Source organism: Tauraco erythrolophus, chromosome 2 (assembly GCF_009769465.1).
Source record: "Tauraco erythrolophus isolate bTauEry1 chromosome 2, bTauEry1.pri, whole genome shotgun sequence".
Lineage (NCBI taxonomy): Eukaryota > Metazoa > Chordata > Aves > Musophagiformes > Musophagidae > Tauraco > Tauraco erythrolophus.
In genome coordinates this window covers 11,305,366-11,324,687 of record NC_141466.1, presented here as the reverse complement: position 1 = coordinate 11,324,687, position 19,322 = coordinate 11,305,366, and positions in this window count along the sequence as shown.

Here is a 19,322-nt window from a genome sequence, read left to right as displayed (position 1 = left end):
CCACTGCGGGTAGGACCAAAACGATAATTTAAAACAAGAACTGAATTGGAGTGACGTCAATACAGGTAAGGATTAGGAAAACCTTTTAGCACTAAGAATTATTGACTGTTAGGTTGCCTTGAGAGGCTATGAAGCTTTTGCAGAATTATCAGCTTACAAGGACAGGTTAGACTATCTATCAAGAAGGCACAAGTGATGGCTGATCTTGTCTCAGGACAAGGAACAAGCTAGAGGATCTTTCAAGGCCCTTTCCTATCTTTGAATCAAACTCTGGGTCTAAATACTTCGCTGATAAGACAGCAACCTGCTGACTGGGCTGGCTGCTCTGCAATGGGAATGCTCTCCATGCAGGTCTAGCACTTCCATAAGTTCTGGTACTACAAGTTCTGGTACTGTGTCATCAAATTTCAAGGATATTTGCTGGATGCAAAGCATGCTTCTCATTCATGTCTAGAGGCTGATTCACACAGAATATAGCAGCCTTCTATTTCTCCCAGTTATTTCATTCACTTCCAGTTTCTTCAGGTAGCAAAGATTTTTGCCAAACAACCAAAGATGCCAACTCTGCTGTAAAGCTCATATGGGCTTTTATGAAGAGATTTATCTATTGGGATTTTTTTTTTTTTTTTTTTTTTTTTTAGATTTCCCAAACTTTAAGAGAAACAAATGCAAAGCCCTCCAAACCAAACCTCAAACCCCAGTGAATTAAGATTGTAAAGGCAAGCTATTATAAAAAATAGCATAACAGTATATTCCTGTGGAACTCTAATCCATTATTCTTCTATATGGCTTACGATAACCTTAATATATCTCACTCTGTAGTCCTGTTTCCAGAAGATCACTGTCAGTTCAGTATATTGAGTGGAGCTGCTCTGGAGATGAATCAGGTTTGAGTAGTGATTGTCTAAAAGACCTAATTTTTGAGAAGTTGGAAAGGGCTGCCAAAACCAAAAGCACATTTACATTATTAAGGTGTTTGCTGCCATAAAGAACTGGATTCTTTTTTTTTTTATCTGTTACAAAGGGAGAAGTTGGTGGAAATTTCATTTAACCTGAGTCTTTTGCATGTAGTTTCTGCATGTGCTTATCTCGTTTTCTCCATGTCTGACTGGAAAGCATCAGCTCTGATTTGCAGGAAAGTTGTGTCTTCATGTGTCATTGAAATCTCTGATCCCTGTGCTTTCAACATATGAAGAGTTACACCATGAAAAAATTGGCCATAGATGTCTTAATTTTGACACCAAAAACTGATGGCTTGTTTTGTCTTACATCTGTGTGTCTGACTCAGTTGCATAAAAGTAGACTCTTTTCTAGTAATTTAGGGAGCAGATACCACAATGATAAGGAACACAGATAAGTTCATGACGAAGAAGGGTAGCATTTTAAATTCAACATCTAACATTAAGTTGCCTGTTGCAGACAGAGAAGGATAATACTAGTTTGTCTTGTTGTCAAAACCACTGTCTCCTAGAGAGAACTTTACAAAGAAATTCATCTACCTTTCTGTAAAAGAGATTATGTTTCTTCTTTAACTTGCTGGAGAACTTTGATCAATGAGCAGGTGGTTTTGAGAAGTGCAGTGAGAAAGAGAGAAATATATAGGTATAGCAGAAGCTAAGTTTGCTGCTATTTCCAGTTACCAACCCTTTTGTACTCCACCTGCAAGATGGGGAAGTTGATTTGAGAGTTTCTTATGTTTACCATGAAAGCAAAGGTTTATGCTTAAGGAAATTAAGCAGGCGTTGAGTTACCTGAAAATTACCCTGAACTGACATCTGTCTAGGATTTCCTTATTCTTATCCAGCCAGAAATTGTTGCCTAATATTCCTTTGAACTAAATGTACAGCGAGCACAAATATCGTTGTTGGCTTTTGACTACTTCAATGAGTTTCAATGTGGTTTTTTTAAAACTCTTATGATAGTGAGTAATTTGCTACTGTTGACCATCCAGAATTAGACTCTGGAATTAAGTTTTTGGTCTAGAAAACTACAAAAGTGATCACCAGCAGTGTGCTGGAGCACAAGGATGCTAAGCAGCATGCTTGAGGAAGGACATGCCAGAGAGGGAAGCAGAGCCATAGGGTTCTGATGCGCAGTTCCCTGCTCCATCTCCTGGACAAGGTGGTTGTTTTGATGCTTGTTACTGACAGCACAGAGGATAAGCTCAGTAATCAAAGGTATTTCTCTTCCTGAGGAAAAGACTTTTGGCCACTGTACGCTAATTTTAGTTAGTTTATAGTCCTACTTTCTTCTTATCTAAATTGCCCATTTATACCGACTAGACATAGAAAGGGTTTTTTGGTAAAAAATGTACTATTTTAACAAGACTTTTTGGGGTGTATTAGTTGGGTAAAAGACTTCTACTATGTCATTTTATAAACACACGCACACATATTTATAAAAGCTCGGTTTAAGTCCTGTTTTCTGTTGCTACGTTCTCTCTGAACAGGACTCTCTGTAACCATGGCAGCAATTGTGTAAGAGATGGTGGTTATCACCAGCAGCATTGCTGTCTTCTAGTCTCCAGAAACAGCCTTTTTTTGCAAATCTTGGCTCCATTAGCACCAAGAAAGCTGTATCTTGTCAGATTTCTTGGCTTATTCTCTTCTTGATGTGACCTCTCACTTTGAGATGCGTCAGTGACATTGAGTTCTAGTGCAAAGCGTACTAGAAAGTTGTGGGATCACCACAACATGACACCACAGCAGGGCTCTTTTAAGCTGAGAAGGTTTTCTTAACTGATGAGTTAACAAGACCAAAAATACACTGGGACAGATTCAGTTCCATATGCTGGCCTTTCTGTGCCTCAGGAATTCAGTTGTATCTGGCCAAATGAAAATTTCCCAGCAAAAGGGGGTTTTCAGTAGACATTAGATTGGCAAGGCTCTGAGTTTTACCAGTCCCAGCCTATACAATAACAATGCCAGAGGCTGTGGAGGATGAGACGGAGTGCTACTGTGCTCCAGATAGTTCCAGCTGGCAGTTTGCCACCTTAAGACCATTGTCATTCCATGTAGGTTAGACCAGCCTGAGGGCTGCTCTAACGCATGCTGCCTCTGTGGCCAGTGCTGGCGGAGAATCAAAGAGTTGTAGCCAGATCTTCCTGATTACTGACTTTCTCTCCTGCATCGATCAGTTCTTGGCCACAGCAATGATTTGCCTCTATGGGCTCAAGAGTTTCTTCCTAGACAATTGTGGCAATGTTCAGTATAGCGGGTGCAAAAGCATAGATCAGAAGTGCAGCTGGGTAGGAAAAAGATTTTTTCATCTTGCAAAAAGCATAGAGATAAGAGGCCCTTTTCTACTCCAAGAAAAATCCAGAAACTTTTTGAAATGGTTTGTGAACAGTAAGAGAACAGAAAGTGTAAACTAAACCACAAATTAGGGCGCTTGTGTGAGATGTAGAAACTCATTTTTTCCTGGTTCTGACCAGGAATATGAATTAGATCTTTCATGCACTCTGTCAAATGCTTTGAATAGTCTAAGTTAGGTATACCTCTCTTTCTTATTTATCCGTACCTAAAATGCTATTCAATAGGTGAGAATCTTTCTTCCTTCCACTAAAAAAATAGTTCAAATTGCAGTGTTTCTGCTGAAAACTTAGATTTAACTGAAGCAGCATGTTTCACTGTGTGCACATAAAAATTATCTTGTGAAAAAAAAAATCCTAACTAGCTCTAATTTGAGGATCTGGATTCTTTTCTAAGGTCTAATTTATCCCATAGCTCCTGCCGGGTTGATTTTACTTCAACTGTACAAAAGATACACAGATGTTGACTTTTCTCTAAGCAGAAGAGATGCTAGTTACTTTTTATTATTGTGCACCAAATACTGAAGCAATCACGTTAATCCTTTGAATTAAGAAAGTACACAATCGACTGCTGTTTGCGGCACTGGAAAAAGGTGAGGAAAAAACATCAGAAGCTTCCACTTGTGGTTTAGATAACTATGATATACACTAACAAGAGCGATTGTTAATATTAACTTTTTCCTTTCTTTCACTGATGCCCTCCAGCCAGGCTGGTATAGCACCTTCCTGCCTTCCCTGTCACTTTCCAGTGTGTTGGTGGATATGCTTGGGTTTAATTTGCTTTAGCTTCAGGCATCAAGATATGTTTTGGTCCCCGGTTCTTTGCAACAAGAACCTGACCTGTCTCGTCCAGTACTTTTTATTCTGCTTTAAAATCTCATGGCTCTTTTATTTCTATGTATAACACACATTTTAGAGCATACACAAGCCTAAGAAATGGAGGAAAATAAGTGTTTTGCACCCCAAAGTTTATACAGTCTCACTGCATAGTAAGCATCACAACCTACTTCATGGAGTCAGTAAGTCACTCAGTGAGTGAACTGAGCTGGAGAGTTTCTGCATCCATCAGCAAAGCAACCAGTCATGTCCTGAGGAAGAGCTGTGGTAAGTAGCTTTTCTCTGCTGTAGTTGTCCAAAGGAACGTATTAGGTATTGTTCTCCTTCCCCACAGTACATAGGAGGACTCCTTGAGCTGTTTAACCCAAGACTGAAAAATTAACATGACATATTCATGCATCAGCTACTTTTGCTTTTATAACACAGTCACCACCTAGCCTAAGGCTCTATACTTCTGAATCCTCAGTGAGCATTGCAACAGTAGATTCACGTGTCCATCAGAAATCTAGCAAATTTTATTGGGAGTCCTTTTTAGCAGATCATGATTCAGGCTCAAGTTTAATCTTTCTTTTTTGGACATTTAAAAGCTGAATAAATAGTGAAAGGAATAGTGCAAAGAGTTATAGATGATAATGTCACAAACCAATAATAAATGGGAAACCGATACTTCAAGCCAGAAATTTGTCCTAAATAGAGTGTGCAGAAAAATTTATGCGGAGTGAAAAAACAGACCAAATTCGGGTTCTGTGCAGAAATTTTATATTGTGTTTCATGCAGCTGAGAAACATCTGTATGGCTGTTAGTTTCATGAGAGGGAAATTGTACTGCGTACGAAGCAAAGTGAGCCTAGAAGCTTTCATTTGGTCATTCTGAAAACATTTGCTATATTAAAACTATACAGCCAGATCAAGACATTTTAGCACCCTATACCTAGGAGAATTCTGGTTCTCAAAATCCAAATTTCTGTCTTGCAAACTGAAAATTTAATTGAATTTAATTGTCTGCATTTCCAGAACTACCCTAGTCCTGACAGTTAGTCTGCTTAACTCCTAACTCACATCTGTGCCTGCTTGGGGAAGAGTTAAAACCACAGCCTGTATTTTAATGAATTAGATTGCATTGGGAACGTTCCTGAACATGATAACTCAGTTATCTAACTGTTAAATTGTTAGAAGGGTTCCTAGTATGGTTTTGACCTGGACCAGCTAGCGCTATCCCAAACAATTGCTGAGTATAGCAAGGATTTCCAGAGGCCAAAGGTCATTCAGAGATCACAGGCAATTTGGCTGCCGCCAGCATGTTTTGGAAGATGAGAATTTAGGAGTATGGATGTAGGCTGCTCCATGCCAGTTGGACTCAGTGACAGAAAACAGTCCCACGCTCATTTGATTTAGGAGTAAAGATGTAGCCAATGTGCTTTCTATCTGTCCCCCAGAAAGGCTTAGTTTAGTAGGTGTTGTTGAGAAAACGAAACACTTCCCAAAGTCGGCATCTTCAGCAAATTAAATTATTGTTGACACTTTATGTCCACAATGTTCCTTTTTCTCCTCTCCCACAAAAATAGTTCCCACCAGGTTATTCTGGTGTAAAATACTCAGTTGCCTCCTGGCTGAGCTACTAAGGGAATACCAGTCTGCATTCCCAAAATGTTATGACCCTCAAACCGTATTTTAGGGGAAGAAATTGGGATGCTGAAGCTCAGACAGTCTTCATCAAGTTTTTTTTTGGAGTAGTGTCCCAGTGCAGAGAATTTATTCCATCTAAGAGAGTATAAAGGTACATAGGCAGAAGTCTACACGTAACCTAGAGAAGAAAAAAATCAGTTTGTCCTGGGAAGACTGGGGTTGCAGGCCTTGCTTCCAACACCATTCCTTTATTTTTGCAATCATTGGGATGTAGTACAGATGCTCAGATCTCCCTCTCCCTAATACAAGCCTTGAACATATAGGAGTTTCTGTTACCTTCAGTAACTTTGTAGATCTGGCTATGAGTTAGATGTGAAAAAAACATGTAGTAAGAGGAGAGTGGGATGAGGTCAAATGTCCAAAATCTCCTACCATAGCAGCCACTACAGTAGTTTCAGGGTAGAGTTCTGTGTTATTTGCAACAAGGATACTGTCTTTCGCAGATCCGATGTCACTTGCATATAATTTACTTCAGCAATATTTTTCTAATAAATATGGCTAGAAGTTCAGCACTTGACCCCTGCTTTTACAACTCAATTTAATCAGAGTTGCCTTCGTATTCTTTATCCACATTGGTCTAAGGTAGATGCTGAATGGCTATATCCAAAGTTATAATAAAGTACTGCTGCTTAGTAAAGAAAGGATGAATGTCACAGACATACTTTTAATTTTAAAAATATTTTAAATATTTTAAAAATATTTTTCATCTTCTAAAAGAAGAATTTACAATTTTTCATCTTTTTAATTTTAAAAAGTATATTAGGACTTTACATGACTTGACTGTTTTCACATGCAGTCAAGAATTTGCTATTTGCACGTGTTGAACAAATTTGTCGTGTGACTGCACATCTAGGGCTTTTTTTTTGAGCAATTCAAAGTACCTGATATGTTGAAAATTCAAACTGTAGATGCCCATGGCAGCTCAAGTGCATCAGTTGACATACCCAGACCATTCATCTTGGAATACTTTATGTATAATTTTAATGTTATCTTGTTTAACGGGATGTTGGTTTGTCCCATACAGCTAAAGCCTGGAGTGAATGCCACTTGCAGTATGTGTTATTCCTTCCAGTAGACTTTTAAATCATACAGCTTGGCTGCAAACAAAACCCACAACCTAATTAGTACAGAAAAATGAGACTAATTTGAAACTATGTTTCTTTAAATAAAATTTTCCATGCCAGCTGTACATCATGTCATACTCTTCACAACACGATAGCCTAATGTGTTCTACCCATGTCTTTGACTTTGACCCAGATGAAGCTGGTTGCTTGGCTGCAGCTGCAGGGCCCCAGGGGTGGTGCCAGGGATGGGCCAAAACAGACAATAAACATGCATCTCCAACTCCTTGGTCGCTTGAACGACTTTGTATCATTGGACCTTCGGTTTGAGAAGGAAAACAAATTCTGAAATAGTGTCTCCTGGACTTCTTCACCCAGCTCTGACTGCAAATAGTAATAAATTCACGTATTTACTGTATCACTGAGGCCCACTTTAATAAGTGTTTACTCTGTGTTTCCAAGAAAAAAAAAGTTGTAGAAGTGGTTACTATGGCAACCACTGGCTCTGAAAAAGTATTTAGCTTTATAACCTTTTGATTCTCATCTTAAATCATCCTCCCAGATTTTGTTTTAATCTTAACTTAACTTTGCATGTCACAGTGATAGGCCAGGAGTGGATTTCTCTACTGACAGAAATGCTTAAAACGCAGTACTTTGTACATCTGTGGTTGGAGTCATATTGCAGGTGGTGATGGGTGTGTTAAAATCTCTGGGTATGCAGTTTGTGCCTTCCTCTGGTCAGATGGGATGCAGAGGACATTACAGTTATTGGGATTAAAAAGAAAAGGAATTGAATGTCTCTAGCAGACATCTATTGAGTACTTATTCTTCTGATGGCAGACAGCAGAGCATTTGAAAATCCTCTCTTCAGTAGACTGAATTTCTTTGAATCTTAGTTCTGTGCTAACTTCTATGTGGAGTGTGTCCCTGCTCATGGCAGGGGGTTGGAACTAGATGATCTTTGAGGTCCCTTCCAACCCTAACCATTCTGTGATTCTATGATTCTATGAACTCGCAATGTTTCGCAGATGTGACCTCACAAGCACTAACCCACTAGCCCTGAAACAAAACACAGTGAGGAAAAACTGGTGGTGGGCAAATACATTGCTGTTTCTAAAGGCATACATAGATTCCTTATTTAGTTCTTAAGCCAGAACCCATGTTTAGGGCTAAGTGGTTTTATCCTTGCTGGTGACCAGTAGCTCTGGTCATGGCTGTGTCCTTACTATAAGTCAACAGTTGAAGTATTGCTTAGTGAACCAGGTTCCCTCTGTTGTCTCTTCTCTTCCTGTAGATGCCTTGGGTCTACACTCTCTCATCAGTGGATGACCTAGAACCCTCTTACTGCTTTATGGACCTGTTTTACTGCTGACTAGATCCAAGTCACCATTGAGATACTAATTGTGTCTGAGAGGTAGATTATTTCTCTGTAAAGGTGCACTCCCCTTGCTGCACCCATTTACCCATGCTTTCCTGGATGTCTTTACTCTCCTGTCCTGTCTGTTTTCATCCTACACCTAAAGTCTTAGCAATCAGACAATAAGGAGACAGCAAAAGAGTTTGCTTTCTCCCCTTTGCTGTCTGCACTAACTAGAGGAAGCCAAACCCCTGGCTCTCCAAAGCAGTTTCTCTGAAATCACTGGTACTGCCTGAATGAAAATCTGTAGGGTATGCTCCAACTCAGATATTTTCCGCTCGTCTACATCCTTTAAAAGGTCTCATCAAAAACTTTTCCCAACAGAGTCTCCCTCAAACGAGGGAGCTATGTACCTCCTAGTGAGCTTTCAAGAGCCAACTCCCTTAGCATATGAAAATCTCCTCTGAAGTCATTGCCAAATAAAGATCTGCAATCAGACCTTTATCAAGTGTTGTTCACTGACAAGTTCTTGAATCCAGCAGGCATGGACCCAAGCTCTTCCACAACCAAGGGTGGCAACAAGAAGAAAACAAGATGAGATTCAGGTAGTCACCTGAACAGGTCACATACAACCTAAGTAGGTGAGGGCTCTTCTCGTTGCTCTAGAGGAACACAGCCACGTAGGATTTTGTGTATGTATCTACTGCGCTGCCTCTGCTGAGCTTTGTTTTCCACACTGGAAATATATCAACATCACAGCTACTAAAACTAAAATGCTTAGTTAGAAAATGGATGTGATTTTTATTAACTAACAGTATTTTCATAATCAAGCATTTAAAACTTAGATACTGTCAACAACATATCTTTGGTAGAAAAATAAATCATATTTATCTCTGCAAGTCAGAGCAATATATGGGTCAATGTTTCAACAAAAATGACTTATTGAAGGTCTGTCTGGTGCAGGCTGATGATTTTCAGATTTTAGGACTATAACCCCTCCCTCCCCCAAAAAAAAGAAATAGTATAAAAGAGAAAAGGTATTGAGGAAAAAATTGTCACTGCTTTCACAAATACCTTGTTCAAAAAGTGACAAAAATTACAGCATACTTGGACCAAAATGTAGTGTGTACACATGTGTCTCTCTCTATACATATGAAATAGAATGTGTTTATATATATAACGCTATATAAGCCATAATTTGAAGTCATTAATAAAATTCCTGGAGACCAGCACCTTCACCTGCACCTGCCTCACATTCCGCTGTGCAGCTGCTCTCCCCAAATCCCTCGCCTTGTTCCCCTGGCATCGCAGCCCTCCAGCCCACAGGAGTGAGACCCTGTGCTGCAGCTCCGTCGGGAGTTCGGGTCCCAGCCACTCTTGCCGGTCACAGCCGTGCCAGGTCCCTCCACCCTCGTGCCTTGGAGACTTTCTTAATGAAGTTGCCCAAGCAGTAACAGCTCGATGTAAAATACATGGATAATGGAATTAAAGCCATGGCAGAAGAAAGTGGCTGGCTGGATTTATGTGTCAGAAGCTAAGTCAGTTACGTTCTCAGTTTACAGGGAAAAAGAAGGGAAAGCAAGAAAATATAGCTCGCCACCTTTGGAAACGATTTGCTTTCCTTACTCCCCGGTCAGCCTGCCAGTGAGCTAACTCTGCCAAGAGCATTTACGCTCGAGCCGTGCCCGGAGGTGTCTGCTCGACCCGACACGGATTTCACCCTCCCCGCTTTTTTTACAGCAGTCCTCCATACACATATATGCATAATACTGCATGGACTCAGTTTTCTCTGGGAAGTGAACTTCTGCTGCAAAGATGCTCTAGTAGTAATTGGCAGCTGCTTTTTGAAGGCTTAGCAACCAAATCTGGACACCAGCTTGCTCGCATAGTGCATTTTGGCTTGTGTTGCCTCATTTAGTTTAAGTTTTGGGTTTTTTTTTAATCTTGCAAACAAGTTTTCATTTGCTAGAAAAAAAACTAATTATGATCAGATGTCCACAATTCCTCCATCACAACCTAATTAAAATCCTTAATTATATATAAATAAACAAGCTCAGTGCCTTGAACTTTCCTCTTCCTCTGCACAGTGACTAAGCAACACACAGGGGGGGTGTCTGGTGGGTCCCTTAGGGGTTACGTTTCCCACAGAGCGTACGACAGCGTGATGGGGTGGGCAGTGGTGGACGTGGGTGTGGTGGGGGATAGGGTGATTTCTGAGCAGAATTGTTTAGACCTGAGCTGTTGCTCTAAATTAAACCTCAGCCATGGGCAGCAGTTATCCATATCTATGCATTTGTCAAGACTTACCACATAGATAAATATTCAGGATGAGTTGGTTAAAAAATTTTGTTAGAAGCAGAATATCGGGATAAAGTGAAAGTAATTTTTAATGTTTCTTCTTTTTCCCCAAAAAATTAATTTGAGGAAATTAATTGTCATTGCAAATCCTCACCTTTTCCACTTCATAATTGGCTTCACTAGTGCAGGCTGGGAGGATAAGAGTTAGTGGGCTTCATCTCAAAGGATATGCCATGCATTTTTAGGGACATTAAGTAATTTAGCTCTTGGGAAAGACGCTACTAATTGAAAGAAAAATAGATTCAGACAGAGAAAAGAAAAATTTATATCTCCTTGTAGCATCACCGCAGCCCTTTCCTGCATCAAGTTGGAGATGCCACCAGTATCTTAGTAGTCTCAAACTTGGTTCAGTTTGTCTCTTTGCAAAGGTTGTTAAAATGACCTACAAAAGCAGGCATGACTGTCTTTTGCACTGCGGCACTTACATGAGTTGCTATAAAGCTATTTGATGTTAATGCTTTTGTCACTATTGATTTAAGCAGAATACGCCCTTATTTTTTTATATATATATGTATATATGCAACAATAAATAAAAAAATAATACCATATGTCCAGTCTCTAAAATTGTCTATTTGGGGAAAGCTGTTAATTTGGTGAATTAGTCGATACTATCAACATTTATTGCATTTTTTTTATAAAAACATGAAATTTTTAAGTGTTAGTACATCCAGTTAGAAGAAAAGAAAAGAAAGATTGGTATTAAAATACTCTTTTAAAATTACGTTTCCAAAAGGAAAATGAATTAAGGATCCTGGAAAATGTTTCAGTCCCTTTCTTGTACCATAATCTAATCCTGAAGGACGCTCTTTGATTCTGTTCTATAATACTTTGGTTTTTTCCTTCTTGTTATTTTATTTTACTTATTCCCACAGCCAGCTTCAAATGACCTCGAGAACACAGGGCAGCTGAAAGATTGCTTAAACTTCTTAATACTTTTAATCCTTACTTGTTATAATTTGATTACTGAGACAGATTTTCTCTCTGGGCCTCATATTAAATCACTTTCAAGTTGAAACAAACCAGAAATCCTTTCAACTTAACAGAGCTTGTATTCAATATGAGCTAGTCAGATGTAGCACAGAGACTGTAGGATGTTGCATCACATGCTTCCCGGATTTTAAATACAAGGAAAGCAACCTTCAATCAATATTACATATGAATTTACCTTCATAGAGTATCTATTTTTCAAGAGCAAAGATAAGTAAGTATAGTTTTTGAAGTGCATGTGTATGCATGTGTATAAATGTGTGTGTGTTTGTACACAGGCAGATATAGATTTCTATGCAATATGGATAACTTTGCTGATAATATAATATTTGGAATTGAAAGACCTTTATTATAATAAGAATGAGCTCCTAATAAGCTTTTCTTTCATGAAACCCATTCCTTACCTCATCAACTATAAGAAAAATAATTACTTTTTTCCAGGGCAGCTCTCCAGTTAAATTCATAGTATCATTTAAAAGTAATAATTTTCTAATTTTCTTTGGAAAAATATGGTAAAACAAGAAGACTTGGAATTCAGCAGTAAACAGGAGTTCTGTAGAGTGGAACTGTGACTACTTCACACTGGAAAGTTGATGGTTTTGCCATCAAGTTTCATTCTGAAGCTTTTGTATGAAAATGTTTCGGAGAAAGTGGATTTTGCCAACTCGGCCTCCCTGGCACACTTTACCTAGTTTTGGGATAATCAGAGGCAGTAAGTTTGCAATGTTGAGATCAAGTGCTGATCTTAATCAAAGCTGCATTCTGCTAAGGGAAGGCTGAGGTAGCCAGGAAGGGGAGAATTCAATGAAAAATTAAGAGGGGATATTTGCTGGAGCAATCCCTGAGGAAGGGAAACGCCAGGAGTTGAAACTTCCAGCAATAGCCTGTAGGTAAGTTAGTTTTAAAGAGATTAATAAGATACTCAGTATGACCTGAAGATAAACTTTAATTGAGTGCTCCTGCCCCTTGGCACAGCCTGCCCTGTCCCCCTCTGACCTCCTCTGCCACCACCCCCTCCTTCTGCACAGGCTCTGGGTGCAGGGGAGGACCTGCAGCCTCGACTCCTGGTGCTGATGACCACAGAGGCTCAGATTATTATCTCACCTATTGAAAATCTAGTTTTAAAAAACCATAAAGCTATAGCGAGATCTTTAAATTTCCAATTAACTGCCCGGAGGCCGAGCGTCTCTCAATGATGCTGAGGGCACCAATACCAAAGGCTGGTCCTGCAGTGATATTCGAGAGGGCAATGCTGAAGCGTTACTGCAGTGTGCTCTCCTGGTCATCTCTGACCTCACGCTGCAGCTGTCGTGGCTCACTCTGCCTCTGAAGACTGGCTGTAATGGAGCGCCATGTTACGGTGGAGATCTGTTTGAGCTAAGCCAATTCCAGAACTGAGGCCATATTTGCTAGTGATGTCTACAGCTGCAAGAGAAATGCAAATCCCTGCAGCCCTATACTCTCATCTTGGCAGAAGAAAAGCCCTTTCGCCTTTAAAATACAGTACAAGAAATGGGCTCAGATTAAATCCCTCGATCCAAAACCACTGAACTCTCAGAATGATGGAATCCAGACTCAGTCTGTGCCGGTTGGGCCCCTCACTGATATCCGTACATCGCTTATAAACATGCACAGGTGCTCTGTGAAAAATGAGGGGATCTTAGGTCTGTTAACAAATATGCTGATACACCTTTTAAAGGATTTCCATCCACACACGAGTTACATCAAGGCAACAATAAGAAAAGTCTCTTCTCAAATGCTAACTATGTGTTTCTTAGGTTTCTGTAACATAGAAGAGACCAAAGAGATCCCTTTGAAAATCTCCAAGCATAAAAATTGCTTCCAGGCTGGTAAATTTTATGCCAAGTCTCTTCTGCAGGCTAAAATTCAGAAAAAAAAAAAAGAATTTTAATGAAAGCAATGACCAACTATTTAGTTTAATGGTATTGGTAGGTGTTGCTGTCATTTACCTATTGGGCTTGAACTAAGAAAGCATAAAGCAATTAATGACTGCAAACTGGGTAATAGAGGCAGCAGTTTAATCTATGTTTATGGCCCCAGTCTGGAAGTTCCTTCATAGGCAAAGCTACCAGGAAAGTCAGTGGATTTTTGCTGGATTGAAGGCAGATTACTGGACTTAATAGCACTTGTTAAGCTAAAAAATCCAACTTTCTGAATATTTAAAATATACTGAAATTTCTTGTTTTTTCAAACCAAGCTAGCTAATTATTTGACTCTTAAATACGAATGCACTTCTCAGGGTTTTGTGAAGCTAGTGTGCTTTCGCTTGGGATACTGAAATTTAACTAGAGGCTATTCTTTGTTCAACTTCTGCATAAGCCAAAGACCATGACAAGCCTTTCCATGCGGGAGCTTTCTCCAGTCCCTCCACCCACGAGTAGCAGGCCCACAGTTGGAGTATTGCTGTGTTGTCGGGAAGTACCTGAGTCAGACCAGGAAGACTGGCAGCTGCAATCAGCAGCAGGATGACTGTGTTTGTGCAACACCTCTGGCTCATCGGGCATGCCAAGTGGGAGCACTGATTAGCCCTCTCTGTGCTCAGAGCCTTGCCAAACCTTGGATGGGCTGCTGGCACCTAGCTAGCGCCTCGCCACTGCCCTGTGCCCAGCTGAGAACCAGAGTGGCTTTGCTCAGGAGTAGCCGGGGTCCCTGTTGCACAGAGCTGAAATGTGTGGTACACACATGCTCATAGGTGCCTCTGGCCCAACTAGTACCTACTTTTGACCTTTGAATTCAACATGCCCACTCTGGTGCCTTGTCATTCTAGTAGTCATAACAGCTGTCACTGCCTTTGTTAGCATCACTCAAGTTGAGTGATGGTGGTACAATAAAAGGGATAAAAGGGATAAAATAATACATTTTATTGTACCACCTGAGGGATCTGAGTCAGGGTCCGTTCAGAAAGGGGCCACTCAGTCTTCCGCAGTGATTGCACAGTCACAGAAGGAAAAGTGAGCTCTTTTGGTGATGTATGTATCTTCCTACATACTGATCCTGCAAGTGAATTAAATGACTAAAGAGAGAAGGGACAAAACCAGGCCAAGGAACATCCATCCTGGTTGCAGCACCTATCACGGTGCTTATTTTCTGACCATGCCATTGCACGATGTATGCCCTATATATGGTATTATCATTTTTTCCAGTCCAGTGGCTCAGAGTTAGTTCTTGCCACACTGAAACCACACATTGTACACACTGGAGGGTATTCTGGGACTGAGATGTCTAAAGCCTTCCTCTTACAATTTTGTATAGAACAGGCAATGATTCACGTTTGCATTCTCTGGCAGTCAGGTAATATGAGCACAATTATACAGGTCATGTGGATCAGTTTTTCATTTGAGGGAAAAGTCCAGTCTCCTTCCAATTAGTACTTAATTTCATAGATGTTAAACAGTCATTTTCTTACAGCTCCAAATCTGTGTCTTTCCTCTCCCAAGTGCATATCTTAACTAAGCTATAAAGCTAGTTTCACTTCTTACTCCCTCACCAGTTCTATCTAAAAGCATTTACTCCAGTCTCTGAAATGGGTTTGTTGTTCTTTCTACACTCCCCATTGTTTTGCCATCTTTTCTAAAATGTGCACCAGAGCATTGCACATCACTGCAAAACGTATAGGGCCTGTGCTGTATGAGGGACAAATTAATTTCCACAATCCCTTAGTCTCCCCCTGTAGGGGGACTGGTTCCCTTTCTTTACATACAAGGATTGCATTAGCCCTTTTATTGTAGAACACGTACGAAGTTCGGGCTCAGTCTCCATCTGCTGATTAATCAGTTCTTTTCAGGCACTTGTTTCTGGGATACTGTCTTTGCAATTTGTGGGTCTGGCCTAAGGCTGTTGGTTTTAGAATTTTAAGTTTTTCAGTCATCATTATCAAAATGTACAGCTGTTTTTATTTATGTCTCATGAATTTGTTGACTATCACCTGAAATAATACCAGTTCCCTGAAACCTCACTAAGAATAACTTGATGTAATTATGATACTCTATTGGCAAGCACATTCTGAAATCTCTCAGCTATCTCATTCTTAGCATATTTCACACATATGCTCTTGTATTGATTTTGAGACTTTCTTTTCTACAGAAGGTGAAGAGTAGGCATTTTATTATGTCACTGTTGAGAAAATTAGTGAATCCTTTAGGCTGATATGACAAATTGATTGGTGGACACAGATTCATGTTTTTGTTATTATTCATTAGTTCTTTGATAGATTCCTGGTAATTAGAAGTGAAAAAATCCTTTTAGCTTGTTCAGTCATGTCCACATACTCATACGTGCATGTATTAACCTGATACCACAGACTAATGCCTATAAATAATTTATCTCAGAGAATTACTCTGAAAACAAATCCATATGTCATAAAGAGCAGGATACTGCTGCTAACCTTCGCCCTTTTACAAGCTTTGTGATAAGATTATCAGCTTTTTAAGATGTACCAGTGATTCAGACATAACCTTTGCTTTCACTGGCTTCTACTAACAGTTTGCCTTCTAAGTAGACAAACAAAGAGTTTATGAGCTAGATAAAGTAACAGTTTTATTTCAAGGGTGTGATTTTATTAGACAGGACTAATAAAATCTTCAATGGATTTTGTGTATACTTGTAGAAATCTGTAAATGCCACCCAAAATTATGAATCAGAGGTGATTAGAGTTAATAGGCTACTCCAAAGGAAACTTGAAACTAGAAAGTCTTTTTACATGTGATTTAAATTATTTTGAAACATTAGTTTCAGAGAGAGAGCACGTGAAAGAGAGCAAGGCAGAGATTTCTGGATGTTCTGTGGGAAGGGGATACAGGAGGGTGATTGAAGCCAGTAAGCTTATAGCAATTCCTGGTATCACCTATATTAAATCAGGAAAGGACAGGGAACAATCAAAGAATTACTCTTCTTTCTGATTCGGTTAAAAAATTTTTTTGTTTATTCATATTATTTTTTCTTCTTTTTCTCATTTTTAAAACCAGTCTAGGTCCCGGTCCTAGCATTGCAGGTGAAGTGGGAATCACTTTTCAGGCTTTTAACACTGTTCTAAGGAGAATGAGCATTTCTTTGATTGATCAGGAAATCCATATGTGACTCACTGGTCTTACAGTTCTGGTGAAATGGAAAAAATGTGGAAATAAAAATTAATGAAGGAGAAAAAACGTATTTTCTGAACAGCTACACTCAAAAGCAAAATATCAGGGAGCTGACAAAGATGAAAATATTGCATTGATTGAAACTGAAACAAGTATTTACATAAATAAATGTAAAATGAAGGTTGCAGGTTATCATGGCTCTAACTTGTCCTGGAATTTCAGTATTATCTCCTTTAAGCAGAGAAATAGAGTGCAGTTATAAAATCAACAGGACAAGTTTTTTAAAACCTGGCATGAAAATCTATCTAGATATAGTGTGGCTGACAGAAAACATGCTGAGTTGGAGTTTGCTTTCAACATTTGTGTGGCTGCCAGAGTACTATACTCAGAGATATTTAGGCCAGAAGGGACATTAGATCATCTTGCCTGACCTTCTGTGTATCACAAGCCATTGCATGTTACCTAACTGCTCCTGTATTGAGTCCATCTAATCTGGCTGCAGCTGCCATCACTGGGTCTTGTTAAACCGTTCTTTACTAGCTTACAAAGAAAGTCTTTGAATGATAATATTTTTCTGAATTTCTTAATTTTTGAGCTATAGAACTTTTATAATTAATTTTTTCTTGCAAAGGTTTATTTCCTTCTAATGATCACAGAAAGTGAATTTATAATGGCATCAAACATCAGTACAAACAGACTATGACTCTGAAAAAGGCCATACTGTGTCAGAGCAAGGGCTGATCTAGCCTAGTGTCTTGCCTCCAACAGTGGCTGTAAGCAAATGTCCCCCAGAAAGTAAGAACTGGGCAAGTATATTTGATATTTTTCCCGAGTATTGTCCCAGATTCCTACTAGTTTCAGGTTAGGAGATTTTCTTATCCCGTTGTGGTCTCTCTCTTTATTTCCAACAGAGTTCTCTTCTGAGTCCTACCCCAAGTCACCTGTGAACAATGAGTATCACAGATCTGCTTCCTTGTGCATCAAGTCACCTTCTTTTGCCAATTTTGAACCTGCATCCCATTAGCTTCCCTGGATGATCCTCAGTAGAAGAGAAGGTGAACAGCAGATCCTGCTCCACTCAGTAATTCTGATGGACCATGATCATAACACCCCTCTAAGTCACCTCTTCTCCAGGCTGCAGAGTCGATTCTGCTCAGCCATCCCCTCCACCATGGGAGCCATGCCATACCTTTGGTCACCTCTGTCGCCTTCCTCTGAACCTTTGCCATTTCTACTATATGCTTTCCAAAATGAGAACTGCAGGCAATATTCGAGACACAGGCATATTGTGAGTTTATACAGCTGCATAGCTGTGTTTGCTCTCTACTCCTTTCCTAATAATTCCTAACTTTCAATTTGCTTTTTTGATTGCTAGGAAGGAGTTGTTTTCATAGAACATGATCCCAGGATCTTTCTCCTGAGTGGTAACAGTCAGCTCAAAGCCCATTATTTTATATATGAGGTTAAGATTTTTTTCCCTGTATCACTTTACATGTATATCCATGAATTTATTCTGCTGTTTTATTGCTTCCTCAGTCTCACAAGATCCTTCTGCATTATCTCGGCCTGACCATACATATATTTCCATAGATGTTTTACTTCCTACATGGTGAGACATAGATCTGTTGGAACGTGTTCAGAGGAGGGCCACAAAGATGATCCAGGGGCTGGAGCACCTCTGCTATGAAGACAGGTTGTGGGAGCTGGGATTGTTCAGCCTTGAAAAGAGAAGACTTCGGGGGGACCTAATAGCTGCCTTCTAATACCTGAAGGGAACCTACAGGAAGGCTGCGGAGGGACTTTTTACAAGAGTGTCCACTGATAGGACAAGGGGAAATGGGTTTAAGTTTGCTCCCGATGCAACCCCCAAATGTAATTTAACCCAACCTGCCAGTGATGACATAAGCATAGGTAAATTTAGTGTGCCTTGAGGTCTATGGTGCACAGCTTGTTTGTAGTTTATGAAGACAGAGTCAGGCTGCTCACGGTGCTACATGATAGAATGACAAGACACCATGGGCATAAATTGAGAGGGATGCAGACCGGATATAGGGAGAGACTTTCTCCCCATAAGCCAGTCGGACAGAAGTGCAGGCTGCCCAGGGAGGCTGTGCTGGCTCTGTCCAGAGGGTTTCCAAAACGAGGGGACACAGTCCTAAGCAGCCCCATCTGACCTTGGCACTGAGCCTGCTGTGGCACGACTGGACTAGGGACCTCCTGAGCTCCCATCCATCCTGAGCTGTCCCATGAACCTGGGATATCAAAGGCACACTAGTCAGTGTTACTGGTTAACTTGAAATCTTCTTTCAGAGATAAAGCTAAATATAAGGTTGTTATTTCCTTTTTATTTTTTTTAAGAGACAGGTGTGGAAAGAGGTGACTAACAGCCACCTTCCAAATGGGTTGGACTCAAAGGATCACTGGTTTAGACTTGATTTAGAGTGGTGAAGTATCAAGCCACTAAAGCAGAGGGCACAGATTGACAACAGCACTGCGAAATATAACTAAATCACTTCTGTTTTGAAGTTGTTCCACATCTGGTCCATTTGGATCCAGGGTGGGCAAAGCAGCTTGTTCCTGTTGGTACCTGTCTGTATAGACATACCCTACATTCAGATTAATACTTGA